Raw genomic sequence first — 27,000 nt, forward strand, 5'->3', positions numbered from 1 at the left:
ATGCGTGAGGCTCGGTGCAACACTCACGATCGGCATCGTGGACACACACACACTGAAAGCTGAGCACACAGTGAATGGCGTAGCTGCGGTCGCGCATGATAAGTAAATAAAGGACAGCATTGCTGGGGAGAGTGCTGATTGGATAGTCCCGGCCGCGCACATAAAATCCATTGCTGGGAAGACGCTACGCATACTGCCCCGTGCATGTTTACTAACTAACTATCTACTAACAACATGCCACCCAAAAAAAAGGACACGTCAAGTAGGACAAAAGACAGACACTCAAATCGTATATAAGCAACATCTCCTGGAAGAACAGTCAGCTCAGCAAGTAAACATCAACAAAAGAAAGGCTGAAAGACAAAGAAAAATACGAGCAAATAGATCGATTGGAAAAAAGAAAATGAGCGTCAGAATATTCCCCGTATTGATTTGGCTCTATTCTCTACTAATTTACCCTTCACCATAAGAAGGCGACAATTTCCAGTTACATTAGCCTTTGCCATAACAATTAATAAAGCTCAAGGGCAAACCTTAGAAAAAGTTGCCATTTACTTGCCAGAGCCAACATTCAGCCACGGTCAGTTATATGTTGAATTATCAAGAGTTAGAAGTTTTACAGATGTTGTTGTCAACATTGTAGATGATCCTGAACAAGAGTGTTTACAAAAAATGTTGTCTGTAATGAAATTTTATTGAAAAATTTCCTGAGGTAAAAAATAAAAACATTTTCCTAAATATCTTCTTCAGATATTGTGTATTACAGATTGTTATAAAGTTTTACACTAAGGCAATATTAATTATACTTACTGTATTGTCATATACGTTTCTATTTTATTTTTAATATTATTTTACTTTAGGTTTCTTGCAAAAATATTTTTAACAAAAAAATTAAGACAACAAACAGAATGAGGTCAAGGTCCCTGGTCCCTTGCCATTTAATATAGACTGTCCCTAATAATGTTTATGCAATACTGTTCTAGCGCCTGTTATTGTAACGGGCTTAATGTCTAGTATATATATAAAGTGCTGAGACCCCCGCACACCCCAACGGGCGCTCGACAACCCGTTAACTGCGCGGTGTGCTGAAACAGGCAGGAATTGGTTGCAATCATTCTGAGGTATCCTGTATTTAGACATCCTGAGAGGATTTAATTACAAGGGTATACAAGAATATACAAGCATGAGCAGCAGACCAAGGGATCAGAAAGAGAAGGAAAAGGAAGCTAAAGATTCATCAAAGTGAAAACTGGGCTCAGGTTCCAGTTCACGATACGGCCAGCCGGAGACTGACTTGGAAAAGAAGGGCAAAGGAACGGATCTGCCGACATGTCACTTTGTGAAATCAGCTCTAGTGTAGAGATACTGGACGTCCCTCACATCTTATTATCTTTGGAAGCAGAAAAGCATTCGACATCTTTGAATGGGGCGACCAGTTCATCACATTGCACAATTCTGGGCTTGCACAATCAGACGACTTTATATTACTGCAGAAGACTCTCTTTTTATTAACATCATTTCAGACTCCTTCAAACGGGAACGTGGTACTCGACAAGGATGCCATCTGTCACCATTGCGCTCAGAGCTGCCGTAAGATCCGGTGAGCGGTCAAGAGGCATGAAAAGGCCCCGCCTACACCAACTAACGTCGCTCGGTAAATTTTTATTATTGGATGAAAGTAGTAATTGGAAAATATTTAATCTGAATGCATTTTTTTGACATTGTAAAATTATCAATGCAGAAATGAGGATGGTGAAATTATTATATTCAGCAGTAGTTTCATATTTATAAGATCTTTTGCATTTCGCCTAAAGTGCTGGGCGAGGGAGCGACAACGACACCAAATATTTTCATTCTGAGGTACTGCGGCATTCATATTTGATTTTATGATCGATCTTTGTATTTGGCATTACTATAGTGTTTTAAAATCATTACTATAAATTAATTATTAAAACTGTTTTAATTATCAGGGAAACATTTATGACACTTAAATCCGCTGCCTCGCTGTCACAAGTGTGCTGCATAGGATGAGTATTTGTAGTTTAATATGTGCGGCGGAATTTGAGCTCACACTTGACACGCGTGTTGAATCCGAGGAAGTCGAGTCTTTCACTGTGGCCTTATAAACAATCTGTTTAGTTTTTGGGCATTTCTTTGAACTTTTTTTTTTGTTCTCTATTTCGCCTTATACAATTGCTTGTATTAAGAATTTGTTAGTTTTCGCATACCCCTTGGGGTCAGCCATTGTACAGCGCCCCGGAGCAATTACAGGTTAATGGCCTTGCTGAAGGGCCCAGCAGAGTAGGATCTCTCGGGGATTCGAGCCGGCAACCTTCTGAATGCCAGCACAGATTCTTAGCCTCAGAGCCACCACTCTGTCCCATAAACTTACTGCTAATAGTGTTTCAAGTTCCGTTCTCTGAAATGTACAGGTATACGAATATTTGTTTTCAAATATTTTAAAAGCCATAGAATAGCAAGTGTAAGTTTATCAGATCACGATAAATCTTAAAACATTTATACATAGTGATAACATTTCTAGTCTCTTTCTCTTTCTAGATCTCTTTCCTTGGACTGTAACCGAGAAGTCAACTCGAATTTTTAATTTATGATCTTTCAAAGCTCAAACGGATATTCATAAATTCTTAAATGTGGTAAAAAGCTGCAGGAACGGTAAGTCTTTTATTATAATACATTTTGGAAGCACAGGTCTCATAAGATGACGGCACGGTGGCGCAGCGCCACTGCCTCACAGTTAGGAGACCCATCTGGGTTCGCTTCCCAGGTCCTCCCTGCGTGGAGTTTGCATGTTTTCCCCGTGTGTGCGTGAGTTTCCTCCCACAGTCCAAAGACATGCAGGTTAGGTGTGTTTGTGCGCCCTGTGGTGGGCTGGCGCCCTGCCCAATGTTTGTTTCCTGCCTTGCGCCCTGTGTTGGCTGGGATTGGCTCCAGCAGACCCCGTGACCCTGTATTAGGATATAGTGGGTTGGATAATGAATGGATGGATGGTCTCTTAAGTTTTCTTTTCGTTTTCTAATCTACAGGTTAACGAATACCCAGAAAGACATTAAAAGATGAGTGCCGGAAAAAGGAAACAAATGGTCGAAGTGCAGAATGGTGGTTTATTAAAATGTTTAAAATCAATAGAAATGAAAATGAAAAGTCAAGTGCGATCCCGGCCAGTGTGGACCTGATTCACAGTCTGATGAAGAAGACATTGAGAGTCGAACAGAGAAAATGTTACCTTCTTCGCTTACACCAGTGGAAGACACAATTAAAATGAATGAAGATAATATTAATGACGATCCCAGAACGTGGCCAGTAAATACCAGTGACAACTTAAGAGGATTCTTAGTTAAGAAGAAGTCAACCCAGATAAGTGATTTCAACGTTCCTGTTGATAAAGAAGGAAGGAAATCCAATACATCATTTACTACAACATTTGCCGAACATCACAAGTGATTATTATTTTCAGTGAAAATAACAAAGTGTATTATTGTTGGTTCCCAGTAATTTATCAGCACTGGCTAGTGATGGGTTTCGTGATTGGAGACATTTAAGCGCACGAATAATAAAGGAGCCTGAAGCATCTTTGTCCCATTATCAATCACAAATGCAATTTCTTGAACTTGCAAAACGATTACAAGAGCAGCAAATTATTGACAGTTTGTAGCAACGTGAAATAAATGCCGAAAAAGCACATTTGCGCAGGTTTAATGGCGAATTGTATATTGTGTTCAATATTTAGGAAAACATAGTAATAATGCCTTTCGTGGTTCAAGCAACAAATTATTTACAGAAGATAATGGCAAACCCCTTGGAGCTGTTGAAATGATAGCCACATTTGATCTTACTATGGATGAGCATTTGAGAAGAGGTTCGAATAAGGAAATATTGGATCAGTACCTGAGATGGGCGATTCAGAATGAAATGATCCATCTCGTTGCTCAAGAATTAAAAACATAAGCATATTAAGTGAATATTGTTCCGTTTTTTGGACAGAGATATCAATCACGAGGAACAGTTAACATTTAGAATAAGAATTGTGGAATCTCCAAATGATGAAGTCACAATTTAGGACTATTTCACTGATTTTCTATCAGTTGTTAAAACTGCAGCATCTCATTTAAGTCAAGCTGACGGTAATGGTGCCAGTATGGCTGGGAGTGCAGACGAGAATTGGAAATGAACATCCAGAGCCTTTTTTGTCCCACGTACGGCACTTCGTTTACATTTATTGTTAATTGGTGTGTATGGCATCCAGTATTCCTATTGCTATGACATTGTTGGAACATTTCAAAGACTTAATACAATGCTTTCTGTGTCACAGGACAGGTGGTCTATTGTCATTAATAAAGTATCTATAAGTATCTATCTATCTATCTATCTATCTATCTATCTATCATATAGTGCCTTTCACATCTATCTATCTATCTATCTATCTATCTATCTATCTATCTATCTATCTATCTATCTATCTATCTATCTATCTATCTATCTGTCTGTGGGAATTAACGCTAAAACCGTTGGCACCAACTAGATGAGACTGTAAATGTCGTCTGTCAAGCCGATTCGTTTTCGTTTAAGTCAAATTTGAAAAACATTGGAAGAAATCAGTGAATCGACCAAAGATCCAAAAATAAGAAGTGAGGCCTAATCTTTGATTCAATCTGAATTAATTTACGAATTTGTTTTGGTAACAGTTACATGGTAAGAAATACTCGTCACTGTTAATAAAGTTAGCAACATTTTACAAACTATGGGTGCTGATTTAAACACTGCAACAGGTTTAAAGGGTTATTTAATTTCACATGGAGATAATGGATTTGATACAGTAAAAGAAACCGCCAAACACATCTGTTCATAAAACGACATCGAAGTAAGATTTAAGAGAATAGGAGCAAAAAAATCTAAGGGCTTTTTATTATTATGAAATGAAAGATGAAATCTATAAAAGATCTTGAGAAGAAATGTTATACTGATTACGTTTAAATATTAAAAATCAAGTAACAATGTCAATTGAAGAAAGATTTCAGCAGTTAAACATACTTGTGAAGTACTTCGGATGTCTGTACAATATTCCAAAATTAACATTTATGGCCGATGAAGAACTTCAAAATGTTGCTTGGATTCGGATATTTTATTAACGGATGGAGATAGTCGTGATATCAATGGATTAGAATTATTTGAAGAAATAAGTAATTATTACTTATTACTAGGGGGCTCGCCCACCCCGGGTTTGGTTAACCAGATATACAATTTAAAGAAATTGTTATTTTCATTTCATTCTTTCTCATTTTTTTATTTCTTCGCGTTGTGAGGAAGGGGCTGAACGCACGCGCTCTTCTGAAACCCCCTCGTAAATGGCGATGCAATGGGAAACAAATACATTTATTTATACCTCCTGTTTGCTCAATCAGCTGCTTGCTTGCTTGTTTCCTGCTGCTGCCGCCGAGCTGCGTGATCTGCTTGTCAGGCTGCGCTCAGAACTTTTAAAAGCCTTTTGTCTCACTGCCTTGTCTCGCGCGACGTTACAATGTCTGCGAGAAAATCACGTACGTCTCCTTCCAAGCCTTACAAGGTTCGTTTTTTATATATTTTTTATATAAAATAATAGATGAATACACCGACGAACTGCAGGGACATGAGATCAGGGAAGGCACAGCATCAGCTGTCATCATAAAAAAGTAAAATAATAATGATAACATAAAATACATCTGTCCACTGGTGTGTGCTATAAATTTGTTTTCTGTATGATTACAATAACTTTCATCATTTTTTAGAGTGACAATCGCTGAATTGGCGCATTTCCTGTTCAAATGCACACGGAGTTGATGGCTGCAATTGGCGCCTGCCTGTCGCTGTCTCTCTGTATGTCACCAATATAAGGTCCGCAGACACGTTTATTACACACCTGACTTTCCACAGTCTGACTAATATCTTTAATGAATGTGTTTAAGACATTTAGTCTTGCTGATCGGACATAAAACTGCAGCGAAAACACACAAACTGAAGCGGACAGTACCGAGGCGCCCTGAAGGGGGCGCATGTGAGCCCAACAGGCGCTCGATGCTGCTGTTCTAGTGATGTGTCGGTGGCGAACGAAACGGCTCTTCCAGCCGGCTCTTCAAAGTGAGCGATCGGGGACGGCTCCTGCCCGCTTTTTTTCTTTCACTGTTTTTTTTCAAGATGCACGGGATTGGTCAACTACACGATGTGTGTCTGCACTGCGCAGGAGCGGGAGGGGCGGTGCTACAGACAAACACAGCATACACACACTCGGAGAGAGAAACACGAGGGAAGGAGACACGCGCGATAAAACGAGTGACCTCAGGAAACGGAGTAAAATTTTGATACATTTCAATTACATTGATAATAATACAAAAGCAGAGTGTAGAGAGGTTAAAATCTCATATCGAACTGGCGGCTCCACAAATAACCTGCACCGGCACATGAGAACTGTACATCCATCAGTGCAGTGGGAAGAAAAAAGACAAGCAAGTGAACCTGCTACTAATGAATGTGACAGTTTGTCTACTGCAACTGTTGAAAGTGCCAGTTTGTCAATGGCCACACCGTCATCCAGTACAGCACCACAACCACCTAGACCTACAACCCAGAGCTCTATGAGACAGTTTGTGCAAAAAGCTATGACTCCAGTTAAGCAGAACACAATTAATCAGGAATTGACTAAAATGATTGCAAGTGATTTCCAACCATTTTCAATCGTACTCATGCTCTCAATCTATTTTATGTAATTCCAAGCAGGAAAACTCTCTCCCACAAAATGATCCCATAACTATATGACAGAAAACGTGCTTCACTGCGAGAGAGAGTTAAAAAAGCCCCAGGAGTTGGCCTGACAACTGACTGTTGGACATCCCGCATCACCACATCCTACATGTCAGTTACTTGCCACTTTATTAAAAATTACAAAATGGTGTCCTGTCTTCTGGGTTGTTTTGAGTTCAGTAACAGACACACTTCTGAGAACTCATCAGACGAGCTGCTAAAAGTGGCAAAAGAGTGGCATGTGGAAAACAAAGTGGTTTGCTGTGTCAGTGACAATGCAGTGAACATGATTAAAGCAATTAAAATCCTGAAATGGACCCACCACCCATGTCTTGCACACACAATTAACCTGTTTGTGAGGGATGCTGTGAAGGTGATAAAACCCACTGTGGACAAAGTGATGGCGATAGTGGAATTCTTCCACAGGAGCACAACAGCCACAGAGAAGCTCAAATCTACCCAACGACAGATGAGCATGCCTGAGCTCAAGCTCAAACAGGAGTGCATTACAAGGTGGAACTCAACATTCCATAAGCTGAAATGGATTCTGGAGTCCAAGGACGCAGTCATCTCTACCTTGGCTGTTATCAGTCACCTGTCGATCCTCTGAGCCAAGAGGAATGGCAGGTGCTGCAGGAGGCATACACGGTTCTGGAGCCATTTGAGCAGGTCACTGTGGAGATCAGTGCAGACAGGGTACAGTGTACAGATGCTATTACATTATTATTATTGTTATTAATATCATTATTATTCAATTATTATTATCATTTCTATTTGTTGTTGCTCCATTATTGGTATGAAAAGTAGATTAGACATGAATGGAAATAATATATACTGCTAAATAAAACAAAGCATAATTTTAACAGTTATTCTTTACTCATTTTCAGCTATGTTACAACCTCCTCAATGCTGATCCTGTGCAAGGGTCTGCAGAGAGTGACAGCTGAGCACCAGACCAGAGTAACCACAGGGAAAGTGGCAGAGTTAGTGGCCGCTCTCTGTGCATCCATGGACAGAAACGTTCACAGAATAGAATACAACAGTATTCTTTCAGAAACCACCATGCTTGACCCAAGATTCAGAAGGTTGGCCTTTAATGAAAACAGAGCGGCCGATGAAGCTCTTCAGAGAACAAGTGCAGCAGCAAGATACGGCCAGCCAGCTCCAATGCCAAGGGACCAAGAGGGAGAAAAGGGAACAGAGGATGAATGAGCCTCTGCTGTTTGGAGGTTCTCTGAAGAACGAGCAACTGGTCCCGGAGACACTCAGAAAAGAAGGAGTCCCTCATCAGATGAAATACTGGAAGTGAGGTCGTATCTTGAGGAGCCTCTTTGGCAAAGAAGCGCAGACCTGCTGAGCTGGTGGGAGACCAAGGCTTCAGTTTAGCCACGTCTTACGCATGTAATGGCACGGAGACGGTGCATTGTAGCAACATCAGTCCCATCAGAGAGAATCTTCTCCAAAACAGGGCAGATAATAACAGAGAGAAGAAACAGGATCAGCCCCTCAAAGCTGAGGCACTTGGTGATTCTTGATGCCAACCTTCTTTAAAGACAAGCTAAAACTGTTTCCTGGATGCTACTTTTTTGTTGTACACATTATTTATATTTAGTTTTGTGATTCTCTAAGCTTATGTTGTTTCACTGTAAATAATTAAAAATATTGGATATTTTTCTCAAATTGAGATGGTTTTGTTTTTGTACCTTAAAATGTATTATTCTGCACCACGTTATAAGCCATATAAATAATAAACATTTGATATAATGTATGTTTTGTACGTTAGTAATTCATTTCACTTATATTTTTACATTATTTTTAATTAATTTAAGCACCAAATAAAATCTGAAGAGCCACTTGGGAGCCGTAAGAGCCAGCTCTCTTAAAAGAGCCAGAATTCCCATCACTATGCTGTTCTACGCAGAGGCTCTGGGCGCCGATAAGTTAGCGAGATCAGAAAGTCAAGCGCACTGAGCGGTCCGTTGGTTTGTTTTTATTTGTTGGTCCGACTGACTGCCAAAATGGAAGAAAGACTTTTAAAAGTAAAGGAAAATAAGGAGGACTTTTACAAGAAAGTGCAGAAGTATATGCGCATGGACTTCATTTACAAATAAAAATAAGGCTGCAAACGGTTTTCAATTTTATAAAAAAAAAAATAGGATCGGACTAAGAAAAAAACAATCCAATATTGAAAAACTAAAATTTGACCTTAAATAAAACATTCCTTTGTTTTTCTTATCCTTTTGCATTAAAATTGATTAAAGTATCAGAATTGAAAGCTTTTATCCATCCATCCATTATCCCACCCGCTAATTCCTAACCACAGGGTCACGGGGGTCTGCTGGAGCCAATCCCAGCCAGCACAGGGTGCAAGGCAGGAAACAAATCCCAGGAAGGGCGCCAAGGCACACACACACCAAGAAGAAACTTACTTGTGTGTGTGTAAAGAATGAGATATGAAACATAACCGGTAGTCAATGTGCAGGCTGGCTGCCACTCTTTGGGCTTCATAGATTTGTAAATCGGACTCTGAAGGTGTCAGTGCCTCACCAGCCATGAACCTCATCACATGTCACTGACGGATTGTAAACCCCAAAATTCCCTGAAAATATTATGAAATGTAAGAGAGTCTTCTCGCAGTTTAGTTGCTTGCTTGGGAATATTATTAACTTTTCCCAAAACGACAGCTACAGCTGAGAGAAGTTTTTCGGGGGCTGAAAACAATTAAGAATTATCTACGAGCCACCATATGATAAGAGAGATTGTCAGACATGGCAGTACTTTCAATAGAAAACGAGTTATGTGAATCCATTGGCTATGACGATAGAATAAATGATTTTGCAGAAAAGAAAGCTTGAAAATTAAAATTTCAAATAATGTTTAAAAACTCAATTTGTTGTATTGTAGTTTTGTATTATTTTTTCTTGTATTTCTTGTTTTACATTTTTTGTAATAATAAATTAAAATAAAGTTTTTAATGAAATTTTAAGTGTGTTATTTTCTTAATTCTTAGTTAATATATCATATACAATTAAATTTTTTTTTACATATTTTTAGTAATATTTCCCTCAATTCTAATGTCAATTCTTTTTAAATTATATTAAGAGCCACATATTAGGTCTTGTACTGGCCCCCGCACATGCTAATGGTGGTCCTGATTGCACTTTGCAATCACCATTGAGCCATCGGCTGGTCACTTTCCAAATGTATCAGAGATAAAGGGGATTATCAGTTAAGGCCTTGAACAGATCATATGGTGCTCTATATATCTGACGCACAGCATTCTGGGCCAGCAGTCCTAACAGCACTTGTATTGTTTCATAAGATATCTGGACTCAGATTCATTTGAATAAAGTGTGCTTTGTCCAGTGGACTCTCCAGCACACAATACTAGACTGGCACCTTCCTATTTATTTTAGCAGATCACTTTAAATATCTGGGGCTAAACATCACAAGGAAACAGGAAGATCTTTATCAACACCATTTTGCTATACAAACTATAAGGACCCGGACATGGACACAAATTGATGAGCACACACAAGCCTGGTGTGCAATACAAATGAACTCTGGCTGTACTTCTTTATATGCCCTGCTCTGTGCCCAGTAAACCCAAATCATCATCGCTATACTAATAATTCAAATGTCCGTCACTCACTTAGAATATTGAACCAATGCAGGAAGCACTCTAAGACAGAGAAGCTCTAACGTGTCGCACTTTTACATGATAATCCTCTCTTTCTGCCCTCTCAGACCTACACAGTATTTCATGTCTGAACACAAACACTTTGAGGACTGTATAGAGATAATATCTCTGCATCTTATGAACAATCACATTTCAAACTTCACTTCCCAGCAACACAGTTTCTCTCATCACAACTTTACTAAATGGACCTGCCTGGTTCTCCTCACCTCCCAGCCATTTCTATTCCAGAGTCAATCCTGATCAGTCTAAAGACTCAAGACAGCATCTCAATAAAATAGAAAAGCATCTTGACGTTTCCTCCTGTCAACGATCCTACGGACGTACGTTTGCTAAAGGATCGTTCACTTCTCATCTGTGAAAAGGAGTGGAAGGCCCAGAATACACGCTGGCTCCACTTGCACAAAGCACTCATCATTCAACTTCAAATCTTTTATCGAGCACATTCATCTCCTTTAAAACTGTCCACAATGGATCCAGGCCAAGACTCGACCTGTGGACATTGTCCTTGAGCTCCAGTGTCACTGGGCCTGTACCAAAGTGACATCATTCTGGTCCAAAACCTTGAAATGCCATCAGAGAACCTTGGTGTCCAAGTCACTCCTAACCCATTAACAGCTGTGCTTGGTGGGCTTACAAAGGGGCTTAACATCGACAAGGACAAACCAAGTGTGGTCGTCTTCACTTCACTACTAGCATGTATGCAGATGTATCTCGCTCAATTGGAAGAATCTCAGCCAGTAACGCATGTTCTAGAATATTTGAAATTGGGGAAAATCAAATTCCCACTTTGAGGATCCGTTCAAAACTTAACTTGTAAAAATATGTCAGGATCTCCTTAACGAGTCCAATCTTAGAATAACCTTTTAAATTGGCCAATAGGACATTCTGCTGTCTTTCTCTTTTATTTTATATTTTAAAGATTTGCTCATGTTGTAGTCTCTGCTCTCTTTCTCTCGGGTGGGACTTGAATTTTGCTTTGCTAACTTTGACATGATTGTATGAATGTTGTTTTCTTCAAATAATATCAATAAAATTCAATAAAAAAGAAGACAGAAAGGAGAAAATAACAAGTGAGATGAATGAAAGTGAGCCAGCACTTCTGTGACACAGTGACACACACACGGTCACACCAGGGGAGATACTCATCAGGACCACCAAATCAATAAGAAGACAAACTCACCTGTAAAAACTGCTCACCACTCGGAGTTCAGACGTCTGCACGAGGACCTGCACATGACAAGAGCAGAATGGGGACTGTGAAGATGGCATTTGGTGACATCAGTTCCATTCACTGAGCAGCCATTACTAGAACAGGGCCGTTCAGATGTAACACAAAACTGACAAGCAGCTGAAACACCAAACACTGAAGCCCACTAAAGTACCAGTCAGTGGTGTCCAGCATACCCACTGGTGTGTAACACACTGGGCTCACTGCGGGTGTTTAAAGACTTATGGAGACTTAGCAGCTCTTACTTTATGTCTTGGCTGTTCTTCTTCACCACAGATGGTCTTCAGGTCCTGTTTGTCAGAGAAGTCAGCTGGAGAGCCCACCAAGAATGAGTAGAACAGACTGTGCTGAGGGCCTTTAAAGGCTTTAGTGATGATGAGGTTCTGCATGTCATTATCTCTGAGACTTTGTGACCAAGCACAGCCTTTCACAGAGTTTGACCTCTCAGATCTCCATGAAGAGAAGAGCTGCAGGGTCACAGTGGTCAATGTTGGGGTCTTCTCACAGGGGATGCCTTATAAGAAGCCATCAGCTGTTTGGTGAGGTGGCCTGTTGGTCATCACTTCATCAGGGGTGTCCAGCTCCTTTAATGTTTGCCAAAATACACTCTGATTAACCCCCAAAACATTTGGTTTAATGTTCTGTGGACTGATGTGTCAAAAATGGGACTTTATGGACACGGGCCTGGTTCCTTCTGGAGTAAAGCTAATCCAGCTTTCCACAATAAGAACATCATGGTGGGGATAGTGTGATGGTGTGTGGGTGCTTTGCTTTTTCAAGCCCTGGGTGACTTGCCAAAATTGAGGGAAGCTTGAAATCAGCCATCTGACAGAAGGGACTGAAGGAGAATGTCTGGTCATCGATCTGATCTGAAACTGAGTCAAGCAGTAGAACAACAGTTTGAATAACAAGATCAAGTCCACCTCTGAATAGCTGAAAAATAAACCAAAATGAAGGTTTTGACCCCATTGAGATGTTGTGGTGGGACTTTGAATGGGCATTTCATAGTCAATAACCCTCGAGTTTGGCTGAATTATAACAATTCTTTACAGAAGAGGAGGGCACAGTTTCTCCACAGGGATGCCAAAGACTTATCTCCTGATACTGGACCTGTTTGATGGCAGTTGATGCTGCTGAGGGTAGCACAGCCAAGTATTCAGTTTAGGGGAAATTACTTTTTTAAACGGGTGAAACAGATGTCAGCGAACTTTCAATGTTCAATGAATCAAAAAATCATTCAAAAGCGGAGTGTTGTGCTTACATTATGTTGTCTTTGTACTCTACTAAATTTGTTTGGAGATCAGAAACAAGGGAGTGTTATGAAGAAGCAAAAATAGAGGAAATCAGGAGGGGGCAAATACTTTCTCACAGCACTGTTCACTCACATATTTGAAATGGTCAATGACATGCATCCTTTTCTTTCAGCTGCTCAGATCATCTTGTTCCATATCTTCCTGTCCTTGTTATCTTGGTCTGTCACACCCATCACCTGCATGTCCTCTCTCACCACATCCATAAACATTCTGTTAGGCCTTCCTCTTCTCCTCTTCCCTGGCAGATCTATCTTTAGCATCCTTCTCTCGATATACTCAGCATCTCTCCTCTGCACCTGTCCAAACCAACACAATCTCTTCTCTCTGACTTTGTCTCCTAAACATCCAACTTTATCTGATCCTCTAATGTCCTCATTTCTAATCCTGTCCATCCTCGTCACACCCAATGCAATTCTTAGCATCTTTAACTCTGCCACCTTCAGCTCCGCCTCCTGCTTTCTAGTCAGTGCCACTGACGCCAACCCTTATATCATAGCTGGTCTCTCTACCATCCTGTAGACCTTCCCTTTGACTCTTGCTGATACCCGTCTGTCACAAATCACTCCTGACACTCTTCTCCACCCGTTCCACCCTGCCTGCACTCTCTTTTTCACTTCTCTTCCACAATCCCATTTACTCTGTACTGTTGATCCCAAGTATTCAAACTCCTCCACATTCGCTAACTCTACTCCCTGCATCCTCACCATTCCTCAGACATCCCTCTCATTCAATACAATACAGTTATACAATACAGTTTATTTTTGTATAGCCCAAAATCACACAGGAAGTGCCGCAATGGGTTTTAACAGGCCCTGCCTCTTGACAGCCCCCAGCCTTGACTCTCTAAGAAGACAAGGAACAACTCCCAAAAAAAATCTTGTAGGGAAAAAATGGAAGAAACCTCGGGAAAGGCAGTTCAAAGAGAGACCCCTTACCAGGTAGGTTGGGCATGCAGTGGGTGTCAAAAGAAGGGGGTCAATACAATACAATACACAGAATAGAACAAATCCTCAATACAGCATAAAAATAAACATTTTAAAAGTACGGAGCAGAATTTAACAGTAGATGATATCACATAATAAGATTTGGATATTTTTAGAGTCCTGGAGACCTCATCCATCAAGCTGCCTCCCCCATTTGGCCATTCCATGGCTGAAACAGTGCTGGGCCAGCCAATCCGATGAAAGGACCCCTCTTTCCCATGATTCCTGCGATCCTCCATCAGGGATGACTTTACCATAGGCAGGCAAAACAACTTGGCAGGTGGGCCATGACACCAAGTACCACATTTGAGTACCGAGAAGAGAAACAAAATAGGTGAGGGTTAGTATCACATTCTAACTCTCATGTTACTTATGTTTTAGTGCTAATGACTGACAACAGAGATGCAGTCTGTACAGTAAATCAGCAGCTCTAGTCAGGATATGCTAAACTGAAGTAGTGAATCTTCATCCGGGATTTAAAGGCTGAGACCGAATGGACATCTCTTATAGTAGCAGGCAGACCACTCCACAGTTTAGGGGCCCTGTAACTAAAAGCTCGACCTCCCACTGTTATTTTATAAATTCTTGGAATCATAAGCAGACCGGCATCTTGAGATCTTAATGTGCGCTCTGGTTTGTAAGTCATGATAAGTTCAGACAAGTAAGCCGGACCTTGGCCGTTTAATGCTTTATATGTTAAAAGAAGGATTTTGAAATCTGTCCTAAACTTAAACGGGAGCCAGTGAAAGGATTTAAGAACTGGAGTTACGTGTTCGTATTTTCTTGTTTATGTAATAATTCTTGCAGCCACATTTTGGATTAACTGGAGGCTGTATAGAGAACAGTTTGAACATCCAGTGAACACCGCATTGCAGTAGTCAATCCTACTAGAGATAAATGCATGAATTAATTTCTCAGAATCCTGTTTATTTAGAAAGCGCCTTAATTCCCTAACATTTTTAAGAAATTTTTAATTCACACACATGTATTCTGTCTTGGTGGTCCTACTGACCTTCGTTCCTTTCCTCTCTAGAGCATATTTCCACCTCTCCATCATACAACTTTTCTTTTGCCTTCACCACCTCTCTCTTCACCTTACTTACGCCTTATCTCCTTGTACTCTTGTCTACTTTCTGCGTCTCTCTGACTATCCCACTTCTTCTTTGCCATCCTATTCCTCTGTATACTACCCTGTATTTCCTCATTTCACCACCAGGTTTCCTTTTCCTCGTTCCTCTGTCCAGATGTCACGCCCAGCACCCTTCTTGCTGTAGTTTCCCAGCTGTCTGGTGACTCTTCACTGCCAACTAGTGCCTGTCTCACCTCCTCCCTAAACTCAACCTTGCAGTCCTCCTTTTTTAACTTCCACCATTTGATCCTTGGCTCTGCCCTCACTCTCTTCCTCTTCTTGATCTCCAATGGCATCCTACAGACCACCATCCTATGCCACCTAACTACACTTTCCCCTGCCACCACTTTGCAGTCTTCAGTCTCCTTCAGATTGACTCTCCTTCATAGGATGTCATCTACCTGTGTGCATCCTCCTCCACTCTTGTACATCACCCTCCCTCTTGTTAAAATACGTATTCACCACAGCCATGTTCATCCTTTTGGCAAAATCCACTATCCTCTAACCTTCTTCATTCCTCTCCTTGACACTGAGGAAGAGAAAACATTATTATTTAACTCACAGATATCAAGGACTGTGTTTTGAGTTGATCATGCTGCAGAGAGCTATATGATTTGTTCCTGATTTATGCAGAAAAGGAGCTGGGCTTTGTGCACAGCATTAAGGAACAAACTTTTATCATTTATAGGAAAGGCTGACCTCTGATACTATCAGAAGACCCTGTGAAGAATGTAAGATCTTTATGGACTATAAGAATGTTTAAATTGATTTTAAGTGTGTATAATTAGAAGAGTGTATTCCTTAAGAATGCAAATGGCTGTTGTTTCAGGTTTAAGAACATTCCAGTATATCATAAATTAAGATTTAACCTAAACTATGTATAACCTTAGAATGAACTGCTAGGGTTTTTTTTCTTTTCTAGGATATAAAAGAGAGAACAGGTTTACTTTAGATATTCTGCCAAAATCCAAATCAGTTGACTGAGTTGGAAAGAGGCAGTCTCACATTTTCTCTACTCACCAAGAATTAAGAATAAAGAAATTATTTTTACTTTAATTGGGTTTAAGTTCTTCCGTTGTTTTCGACTTCAGCGCTCACAACACCATACCTTCCCATCACCTCCTCGTCTCCACTGTTCCCTTCACCAACATGTCCATTGAAATCCACTGCAATCACCACTTTCTGTCCCTTGGTACACTGTCCACCACTTCATACAACTTACTCCAGAAATCATCTTTCTCATTCATCACACACCCAACTTGCGGTGCATATGCACTAACAACATTCATCATCACACTTCCAATTTCCATCTTCATAATCCTCACTCTGTCTGACCCTCTCTTCACCTCCAAACACTCTTGACGTGCTGTTCCTTCAGAATAACCCCTACTCCATTTTCCTCCCATCCACACCATGATAGAACAAGTTGAATCCACCTCCAATCCACCTGGCCTTACTCCCCTTCCATTTAGTCTCTTGCACGCAACCTTCCTTCTCTCCATCATATCTTCTAACGCTCTCCCTTACCAGTCATACTGCCAACATTCAAAGTTCCTACCCTCAGCTTCTCTCTCTTTATCTTCCTCCTCCTCCTCTCATCCTGTCTCCAGACATGCCTTCCCCCTCTTCTTCTCCTTCTTCGACCAACGGTGGCCTACTTTCTCAACCCGGGGCTCGACCGATCTGGTATGGAAATCTGTATCGTTGTCCATATATTGATCTTTACACCGGATTCCCTTCCTGACATAACCCTCCCCATGTATCCAGGCTTGGGAGCGGCACGAAGAAACACACTGGTTTGTGCATACCCTGTCACTGGGTTTGCATCAGGAGCTGCAACGACGAGAGTTGAATGAGTACTGTCGACAGTAAAGAGCTTATCTGAATGTATTACGATAAATATCACAAGGTCACCATTGAGGTCAGAGTTCTAGTGGACTGTCTACACCAACCACTGGCTTTATTAAATGACTCCTTTTATTGCCATCATTCACCTTTTAAATTTAAAATCAATCTACTGTCAGACTTCATCTTCAAACTGAGTTTTCCTTTCCTCACAATAAACCCCTGATCCTCATTCTGCTCCTTCCATTCCTTGTCTTTTGTTCTTCCGTTTCCAGAGGCTAACTAAACATTTAGGGGTCACCCCTAAGGGTCAGGGCTACAGAGAATATGAAAATCTGCTCTCTCTATATAAAATCCTAAGCCTAAAAGTACAATGATTTTATGTGAAATTTTTATGTCACATTTGAAATCAGCTTATTTTAAAACCTACATACTGTATATATGTCTGGTATCATTCTTTTCAGAGTTTATCGAACATTAATGTAATGCTGTTAACTTTTCAGATTCTTATTGTTAATTTATTGATTTTAAATTAAAAACTAAAAAACATCAAGAACTCACATCTCACAAGACGAGACTTTGTGCCAGGAGATTTAACCACACCTGGGACTGGAAATAAAAGACAAAGAGTAGGACAGCTGCTGTACAGGATTTTAAATGTTCAAAGCACCGTGCAAGATGCAGATCAGACGGCACGGCAGCAACAACAAGTCAGCAGCTGATTGAGCAAAGAGGAGGTAAAAAATAAACGGTATTTGTTTCTCATTGTATCACCATTTAAGAGGGGGTTTCGGAGGAGCGTCTGCGTCTCCTTGAGGTGCATTCAGCCCCACTCTTCACAACGCGAGTGGCAGAGACGTGAATTGGCTGGCACGTACTGCAGTAAAGGGGGGGCTGGCGAATGAAGTGAGCAGGGGGTTAGCCCCCTAGTTAAAAAATAAAAATCAAATAAGAACTGCCTGAGAATAAAATGTTTGTAATGAATTCTCATAAAACTCACGACTGGCATCTCAATGATTTACTGTCCAGAAAACAAAATGGCCATTAAGTGCTGAGAGATGTTAAGTTTATGAAGAAAATTATCATGGAGTAAGCTGAAGCTTCTCAGGCAGTAAAGGAGACGGTTCATTCAGTAGAAATGAACTTTAAAATCAAAAGACAAAGGTTCAAAATAATAAGAAATGTGCAGAAGAGGAACTGAACTGGCAAAAGTCAAGACAGGACTGTATAATGGCCGAGGGGTTGAAGCTGCAGCCTCACTCACAGATTCAGCTTCATGACTTTGAATTCGGCACCCAGTTGTCGTCTCTGTGAGGTCTGCGTGTTCTTCTTGTCTCACTCCTGGCCTTCTTCACACATCCCACAGACGTGCATGTTGGGTTAATTGGTGGCTCTGAATTGGCCTTGTGTGTTTGTGGCTGTGACAGCACCTGACTTAAGTACAATGTAGTCTCAACTGGATGAAACTGGTTTGAAAATGTTGTGTTCAAAATCACTTCAGTGTAAACCCACCACGGCCAAGATGGTCTCCTGACCCGAGCCAGTCACTCCATGAAGATGATCAGCTGCTGCTCACCGACCACCGAGTCACTGATTGAATTTTATACAAATCAGTAAACTTGTTAAGCAGCCTGAGGACAAATCAGAGAGGAAAATGTCCGCCATTCTGAAAATGTGACACGGACTCAATGTGTTCTGGAAATGAGCACTCGCTGACTGGGATTTCTTTTTTTATTTTAAGTAACAGTTAGGATTCACCATATTGTGTATTTTAACACAGATTATCGACATGCACTGCATATGTACACTCACTGGGCAAATTATTTCCCACTTTTTAAATAAGAATCACAGGATAAGCATAAACTGACAAAAATGATTGTCATCCACCATTCTTTTATCCACAGAAGAGACTCTTTGCTTTTAATTTCAGACGCATGCAATAAAACAAATGACAATGGCATAAACCCTCATCTAATCTTCTGTAACACACTTGGGACCCTCTGCTCTCACTGTCCACTTGGCCTGCTCTTCTTGAGGTCTGAGGACTTCCAGCTCTTTCCATGGATGCTGACTTGGACTCAGTTCAGGGCTCATAGCAGGCCACTTCAGAACCATCCTATGCAAAGTCCACCATATCTGGCTTGTATGTTTTGAATGACCTACACCAGAGACAGAGCTTTGTGACGTTTGCTCCATAATGCCTTGATGATCTGATTTTATTGTGCCCTGCACAGAGTCAGCTCAGCACCCATCACATTAATGAGCCTCCTCCTCCATGTCTCATGTGTTTTCTTTGTAAAGCTTGTAGGTTCGTTTTGTCTTCTGTGGACACAGAGCTTCTGTGGCTTACCATGAAGCTCTCAGTTAGTGTCCTCAGTCCATAAGGACCGTGACCAGCTCTGTGGCAAAAAACCTAAAATATCCCATTGATACAAAGATTCAGACCCTTTGCTGGGACACCTGAAATATGGCACAGGTGCATCCCATTCTTTCAGTCAACATCGAGATGTTTGTACACCTTGTTTGGAGTCTACCTGTGGTTAATGTAATCGACTTGACCTGATTGGAAAGACTCAAACCTGTCTACAGAAAGTCCACAGTGGAGCAAAACCAAGCCATGCAGATTGGGTCTAGGTGCAGATCTGAGGATAGAAATACAAAACTTCTGCAACATTGAAGGTTCTCAAAGTCACAGTGACTTCCATAATTCTTAAAAGGAATATCTTTAGAATACACCTTCATAATGGAGGTGACCAAGAACCCAATGGTCACTGTGGCTGAGCACCAGAGAATCTGCGTGGAGATGGGAGAAGATTCCAGAAGGACAACAACTACTAACACACACTGGACTTCATGATCCTGTGGCCAGCCACACCAAAATCTTGCTTAGCGTTTCCTAAAAGGCATCAAAAGAAAGTGAAAAACGTGATTCTCTGGTGTGACGTGCCCAACATAAATTCTTAATGTCACATCTGGAGGAACAAATGCAGAGCTGTCACATTAGAGCCAAGAAGACAGCAGGCCGTGATGGCTGCCAAGCAGGCTTCAAGTAAGTACTGAGTAAAGGGACTGATTACTTGGGTGAGTGGGACATTTCAGGTTTTATTTTTATTTAATTTGCAAGAATGTCTTAAATCCTGTTTTCACTTTATCATTCTGGGGTGTTGAGTGTTACTTGATGTGGGAAAAAAATGAACTGAAATGATTTTAGCAAAAGGCTGCAACACAAGAAAATGTGGAAGAGTCTGAAGACTTTCTGAAAGCGCTGTATGTGGACATGTCCAGAGTTGATCTTCTGTTAAAGGCAATCTTTAGATAAAGGTGACAGGACACAACAAACATCACACCACATGCACATTCAGTAGGAAATATTATCATTTAAATAAACAGAAATGCAAATTCCACATATGGAAAAGGTAAGTGCACCCCTCCATTGATCAGCACCTCAAATACCTCAAATTAGAATCAGCTGGTGATGATCAGGAGAACATCCTGAGAGAGGATCTCGTCTGAAGCTGCCCTCTTATTGAAACCTCACGCATTTAAGTTGGTTTGCTCTTTGTTGTTCAAGTGTTTGTTATCACAAGAGAGCTCTCTGAGGCCTTCACACTGAAGGGTATAGATGCCTAGGAGTCTGGGAAGGAATTTCAAGAGATCTTCAGACAAAAGATGCTGAGAGAAGTTTCTAACAGGACCAAAATTTTATTATTAGACTTAAAGCTAGCATTTGTCATTGCTGATGTCAAAATCCACAAGTCTACCAATAGAAAGAGGCTTCAAACATGAGATCTGCATGGGAGGTGTGCCAGGAGGGAACCAGAAAGAACGTTAAATTTGATCTGTGAGCCCTTTGGTTTTCATTTGGAGTAAAGGGGAGGACAAGCTGAGGGTCAGCATTTGAACTCACAACCTCAGGGTCTGAAGCACAACAGCACACTACCTGCTGTGACGTCTGGGCCTGATGCTCCTTCTCTGCTCTTGTGTGGTCAGCCTCATAAACTAGATTAGCTATTCACTGCGTCTGATATCTCACTACGTGGTGACTACTGAAGAGCCTTTGTCATAGTGTGTCACCTTAAACATGTGTGCCAATCACCATGTTACTATAATATTGTGTGCCACCTGTCACTTTGTTAGTAATATTTATAACTTAACTTTAATTTTCTACCTTTATAGTCATTCTGATCTGTGTGTATATTTATTTAATTATTTATCTACCTATTTATTTATTTAAAACACTACCTTAATTTCACCCTTGGGACAAATAAAGTTTAATCTAATTGTAAATTCTAATTTATGTTGACTCATCATTTTCGTCAACTAAGCAATGCAATTAAAAAGACAAATAAAAGGTTAGATTATATATAATCTATAATATAATAATATATATATATAAGCCTGTTGAATAAAACTCAAGTGACGTTATACTCAAACCACATAATGCACTGATTAGACCTCATCTGGAGTGCTGTGTGCAGTTCTGGTCACCGCAGTACAAGAAAGACATAGCAGCACTTGAAGCTGTGCAGAGCAGAACAACCAGGTGCATCATGGGACTGAAGGCCATGCCCTACTGTGACAGACTCAGAGAATTAGACCTGCTTACTCTGAACAGAGGAGACTGGTTAGGGACCTCGTCAAGGTGTTTAAGTCCTCAAAGGCATCCATAAAGGAGATCCAGCAACATTCTTTTGACTTGAGGGTGAATCACGAACTCGCAGACATTAGTGGAAATTAAGAGGAAGTGCGTTTAAAACTGAAGCCAGGATGCACTTCTTTACACAGTGGGTTGTGAGACTCTGAAACAAACTATTGAGACATGGAGTTGAAGCAGAAACCTTGAGAACTTTTAAGAAGAATTTGGATGAGACATTGAGACAGCTTAGCTATTAGCTAGAGAACACGGGCTTGATGGGCTGAATGGTCTCCTCTAATTTGTCCAATTTATGTTTCTTAATTCTAGTGTAAGAAATAAAATGCACACAATCCAAAGAACAGCTATTAGGTATCGTCTCTTATTCTAATGTCGTTGGCCTGGACTGGTGTTTTACGTAGGGAGGTCCTAGAGGTCCCCCCAGAGTCTGAAATGACTAAGTGGGGTACAAAGTCATCGCTGATTAACGCAAATCCTTTCAAATCTCACTTATTGTGAGTCAGGGATGTCTTGACACGTACAGTAGAATGAGAGCTGCATCTGTGGAGCAAACAGAGAATATCGCTAACTTTGAAATATATTTGAGTTTATAACAAACAATCCTGTCCAAAAACGAATGGGTTATGATTACTGTGCATCTTCAAAGCTAACTTTATGTTCAAGTTATGACAATTCAGAATGATAACCCATTGGTAAAATTATTCTTCTGTTCTATAAATATCCTCCAAATCTGTGATATTAGCGTCTGCTGTGACAAATTGATTGTCCTTGGCTGTGCTCTTCACTTGAAGATGAAATTCATCCAGCTACTCAGACCCTAGATTATATAATGCTGGCTGTCAAAGTGTTTTATTCTAATCCATTTACATAAACTTTTAAATTGAAAGACAGCACTTGTAGTAAATTCAGTGTTCAGGAATGAGGCCAAGCAATAGCAAACCATATCAAGTTTTACATAACGCTCATTATTGAAGTATCGCATAGTCAATCATATTGTTCAGAATGTGAGAAATGCTCGTATTTTTATTAAAATATTATTCACTAACACAGTTGTGCCACAGAAAGTCAGGATCAGCGATGGTCCATGGGACTCTGAATGCTGACACACACTCACACTCACTGCTCAGCTGAGCCGTTAGCCTTCAAATCGGGGTCTCTTAGGACCACACTGCTCCAGATTTGTCTGTGGCACAATTCTAATGAAGATCTGATCTGCTAATATTGTTACAATCAAATGTTATGTGGCGTACTGTGAATATCCACCATTTAAACTCCGCACTGTGTAAACTCTGACAGTTTTTCGATGGTCATTTTCAGATGGTGCTGTTGTTGAACCTCGGCCTCCATTCCTGAACATTGACTTGGCTATGGGTGGCGTGATTCAACTTCAAATTGTATGAAAATGGGCTCAAATAAAGCACTGGGACAGCCACCATGACGTAATATGTGCTGGTGGCCTCATCTGTGAGCCTTCAGGATCGACTCTTCAAGGAGAGCTTCGTACTCTCGAGGCTGTGATACGAGAATCATCTCTCATTCCAGAGGATTGTTAAGTCACCTCCGTGCTGAGGACATTTACAGAGTAATTTGAATTGTCATGTTAGCCGTGTCTAAACCACACGCTGGCTGTCTTTAAATAGATGAGTAAAGGAACGTGATGTATGCATAGCCACGAGCCATTAGCTAAACCCCATAATTCTGTTAACTCTGTGCCATGTATTTAGTTTGGACTCAAAGACTTCTCGCCTGAAGATGGCCACGTCTCACTCTCTGTCCGGAGGTAGGACAGAGCCTCTGGATTTCCTCCACTAGGTGGTCTCCATCTGAGATTGTTAAATACAAGTCAGACCCTCTAAGCTGAAATAAAACAGAGGATCACTTAAAGCCCTTCTAGTATTTAAAATGTCCTGACAGGTGACAATGACTTCAACTACTGACTAATACAAAATGTTGTAAAAGGTCTGTGTGTGTGACGTAATACAGCTGAAGTATATGAGCGACTATGTAGCTGCCTTTGCACTGGACGCCCACAAACCAAACCAAAGTCAAGATCAGGCTTTGAACCCAAGCACTGTGCCTGGCCTAAGGTTCTTGAGCTGTGATTGTCATTTGATCTGACCAGGAAGACCACTAAGAGGTGGTGGAAAGATTCAGATTATGAAAGGAAAGGTAAAAATGTCACAATGAAGAAATGCTCTAAGACAAACAATTCAACATTCAGAATATCAAAAATGTCTCAAAAGTATACTCATCTCACTTAATTCCAAGTAAATATGTCCACTTCCAGTGTGTTCAGCTGGTCCTTTTCCAGACTGTTCATAAAAGCCTTAAAAACGGAAGTTCTTCTAAACGATAAAAAATGTAAAGAAGGCTTTGGGCAATTTAATCTTGTTGTAGCAGTGTATAACATGTTATGGGCTTTCCTTTGGCAGGGAAAATAAATAATTTGCAAAGTAACTACTTGACTACATTCCACCTATACCTAAAATCATCAATCACTAGCTGACGGCCGCCGTAGCATACGGCGGTGTAAGAATGGGAACGGAAAACGGTGAGAAAGGAATTCAGAAATCAAGAAGAAATAAATACTTCTTTCTTTCTGGTTCTTAATTCAGAATTATTGTGAAGAGTAAACAGCATGTGGGCATGAGGAAGGCCGCGCTTCTGAAATCCTGAAAAAGATGTTGTTGTAGAATATCTCTAAGTAATTCATGCAGCTTAATCCAAAAGACTCGGACTACAATATCAGGTCTGTGCTCCAATCTTTGGGTATCCGACAGTGCAGGTAGAATTTCCGGCCAAGCAGGACTACATACGAAAGTGATAAATAAATGAGGCTGTCTGAATTTACGTACTATGGCCATGGCATCTTGATAGTTTTGTTGAATGTATCTTGGACTTCCTGTAAATGTGGTCTGTAATATCATCATTTTGCCTACACGTATGTTGTTATTTTGAGCCTTTACTTGCAGTGCGTCTGTATTCAAACATTGTGTTGTTCCACGCGCAGATCTTCTTGATGTAATCTGAGTTGAGACGCCTATGAGGGGCCAAACAGGCCATAAATCATATATTTTCGAACGTGATCTATTGGTTGACACGTGAACACTATTGGTTTATGAATATTTACTATTGGTTTGCATATGTACAACATTGGTTTCATTCATAGGAACAGCACTGGTTCATGTCCATATATTATCGGTTTGTGCGTGAACTCTATTGGATTGTATACATATGCTTTTGGTTTGCATATGAACTATATTGAATTGAACTTTATTACTGGTTCACGTGCGTTTGCTATCGGTTTGTGAGTGAATTGCATTGGTTTGCGTGCGTATGCCATCGGTTTGCATATCAACTATATTGGCTTGTGTTCGTATACTACTGGTTTGCTTACGTATGGCACTGGATTTTCATATGCACTATACTGGTTTCGCATATGAACGCTATTGGTTTTGTGTATGCACTAGATTGAATCCTTGTCAGTCTTCTACCGGTTATATGTGTGCGTACTATGCCGGCTTTGTGAACGTAACATGCTGGATTTATGTGTGCACTATATCGGTTTTGCGTACTGAAACATATTGGTTTACGAACGCACACTATTGCAATGTTGTGTGTGAACTATATCGGTTCTGCGTGTGAACTATATTGGTTGTTCACGTGATTTTCAGAGGCAGTGGGAGGGGCAAGGAAAAAACTCGGGGGCTGCCACAATCAGCCATTTTCAAACGTGAAGAGGAACGGGTAGGAGCGATAATTTAAAACTGCTGAAAGTTTTCGCTACAATAAGTTTTTGAAAGGGTTAGGAGGTAAATAAAAGTGTTTAATGGTATTTGCCCATAAGTCTGAAATTAATTATAAACAGTTTAGTTGGTGCCTCGCATCAATTGTCAGCTGTTTTGGTGGCATTGTAGAAATACTGGCATTTGAGAAAACCGAAGTGTTGTTTTATTTTATTTGGCTTTATCGTATTACCGAATACTTTAAAGAAGTTCATTATGAATATCCATCGTTTTGGTCTGACTTTACTCTATTTTTAATAATCAGTGTTCAGTCTAAAACATGGCGTATCGGAAAACTGGATTCTCAGACGTACATTTGGTACAGTGTTTAAATGTTTATATACACGTTTTAAAGTACAGAATTATATAGCTCCATTTTCAGAGTTTACTGTGCAATTTTCTTGCAGTTACCTGCCATTAGAATTTGACACTGAGGTACTGTAAGTGTAGGCATTTAGATTAAAACCATATACGGATTTGTAGTTTAATCTGAATGTTGGTAAATTTTCAATCTTTCAGAATGGATAATTCGAGGCATATAGATGTTTGCAGGGATTTGATTTCATCTGTTCTGAGCAACCCTTCAGTTGTGAAAGCAGTTGACGAAGCACTGAATTGGACTTGTTCTTCATCCAACGGCATGGGCGAACAATATGAAAGTCTACAACTTCCTAATGTACCTCACTGTTCTTCTATGGCTTCTGCGAATGTATCCGATAGAGAACTATCTAAACATTTATCAGGAAAACGTTGTGCAAATGTTCCGCAGTTTTCTGCAAGGTTAAATATGCTACAGTCTTCAAGAAGTTCTGCAAGACTGGCCGCAAAAAGGTACGTGTTGGAGGGAAGAAATAAGTGTGTGTAATTTTATATTGATTTTATTAAAAATGTTATAGTGAAGGATTAAAGGTTCAGTATGCTGTATCCAATGTTTTTTTATTCTTTCCAGAATTTTTAAAAAACGAATTTGTGGCCCAAACACTTTCACAAAAGATGTAGTGCTACTTCCTGATGCTAATTCTGTTGTGGTTCCAAGACGAGGAACAAAGCAATGGCTGTTTGACAGTGGTCATGTGAAGAATGCAGTGGAATTTCAAAAGAACTGGGATGCGAAAATGATAATTGAACAATTACGATTAGTTTTCAGCGATAAAATTGATTCAAGCATACAGTAAGTGTGAATGTTTTTTTAAGATATAAGCTGTATGATCTTTTAAAATACAACGTTCGGGTTTAATTTTCTGAAATGCAAATTAATCTGCGCCCTGCCCTTTCACGGTACAAATGTTTGAAATGATTGTTTTGTCATCATTAATATAATTTTCTTTTTCACCCTTCTATTGTGAACCACACGCCAAGGCTGTTGCCATCGGTTTCAAAGTGAGTGAGGGGCTCAGACTTACCTTTGTACACTATACTTCAGGCCTGTAACTTGCATTTTAAATATTGCAATTATAAATGTAAAGTGTGGAGTTTGCCTAGGCTTTTTGCCATTAGGATTTACTTTGGTTTAGCCTATTTAATGTACGTATTTTTTTTGTTATACCACACTGATACAGTTGTTTCAAGAG

The sequence above is a fragment of the Polypterus senegalus genome, chromosome 2 (genome assembly GCF_016835505.1).
Source record: "Polypterus senegalus isolate Bchr_013 chromosome 2, ASM1683550v1, whole genome shotgun sequence".
NCBI lineage: Eukaryota > Metazoa > Chordata > Cladistia > Polypteriformes > Polypteridae > Polypterus > Polypterus senegalus.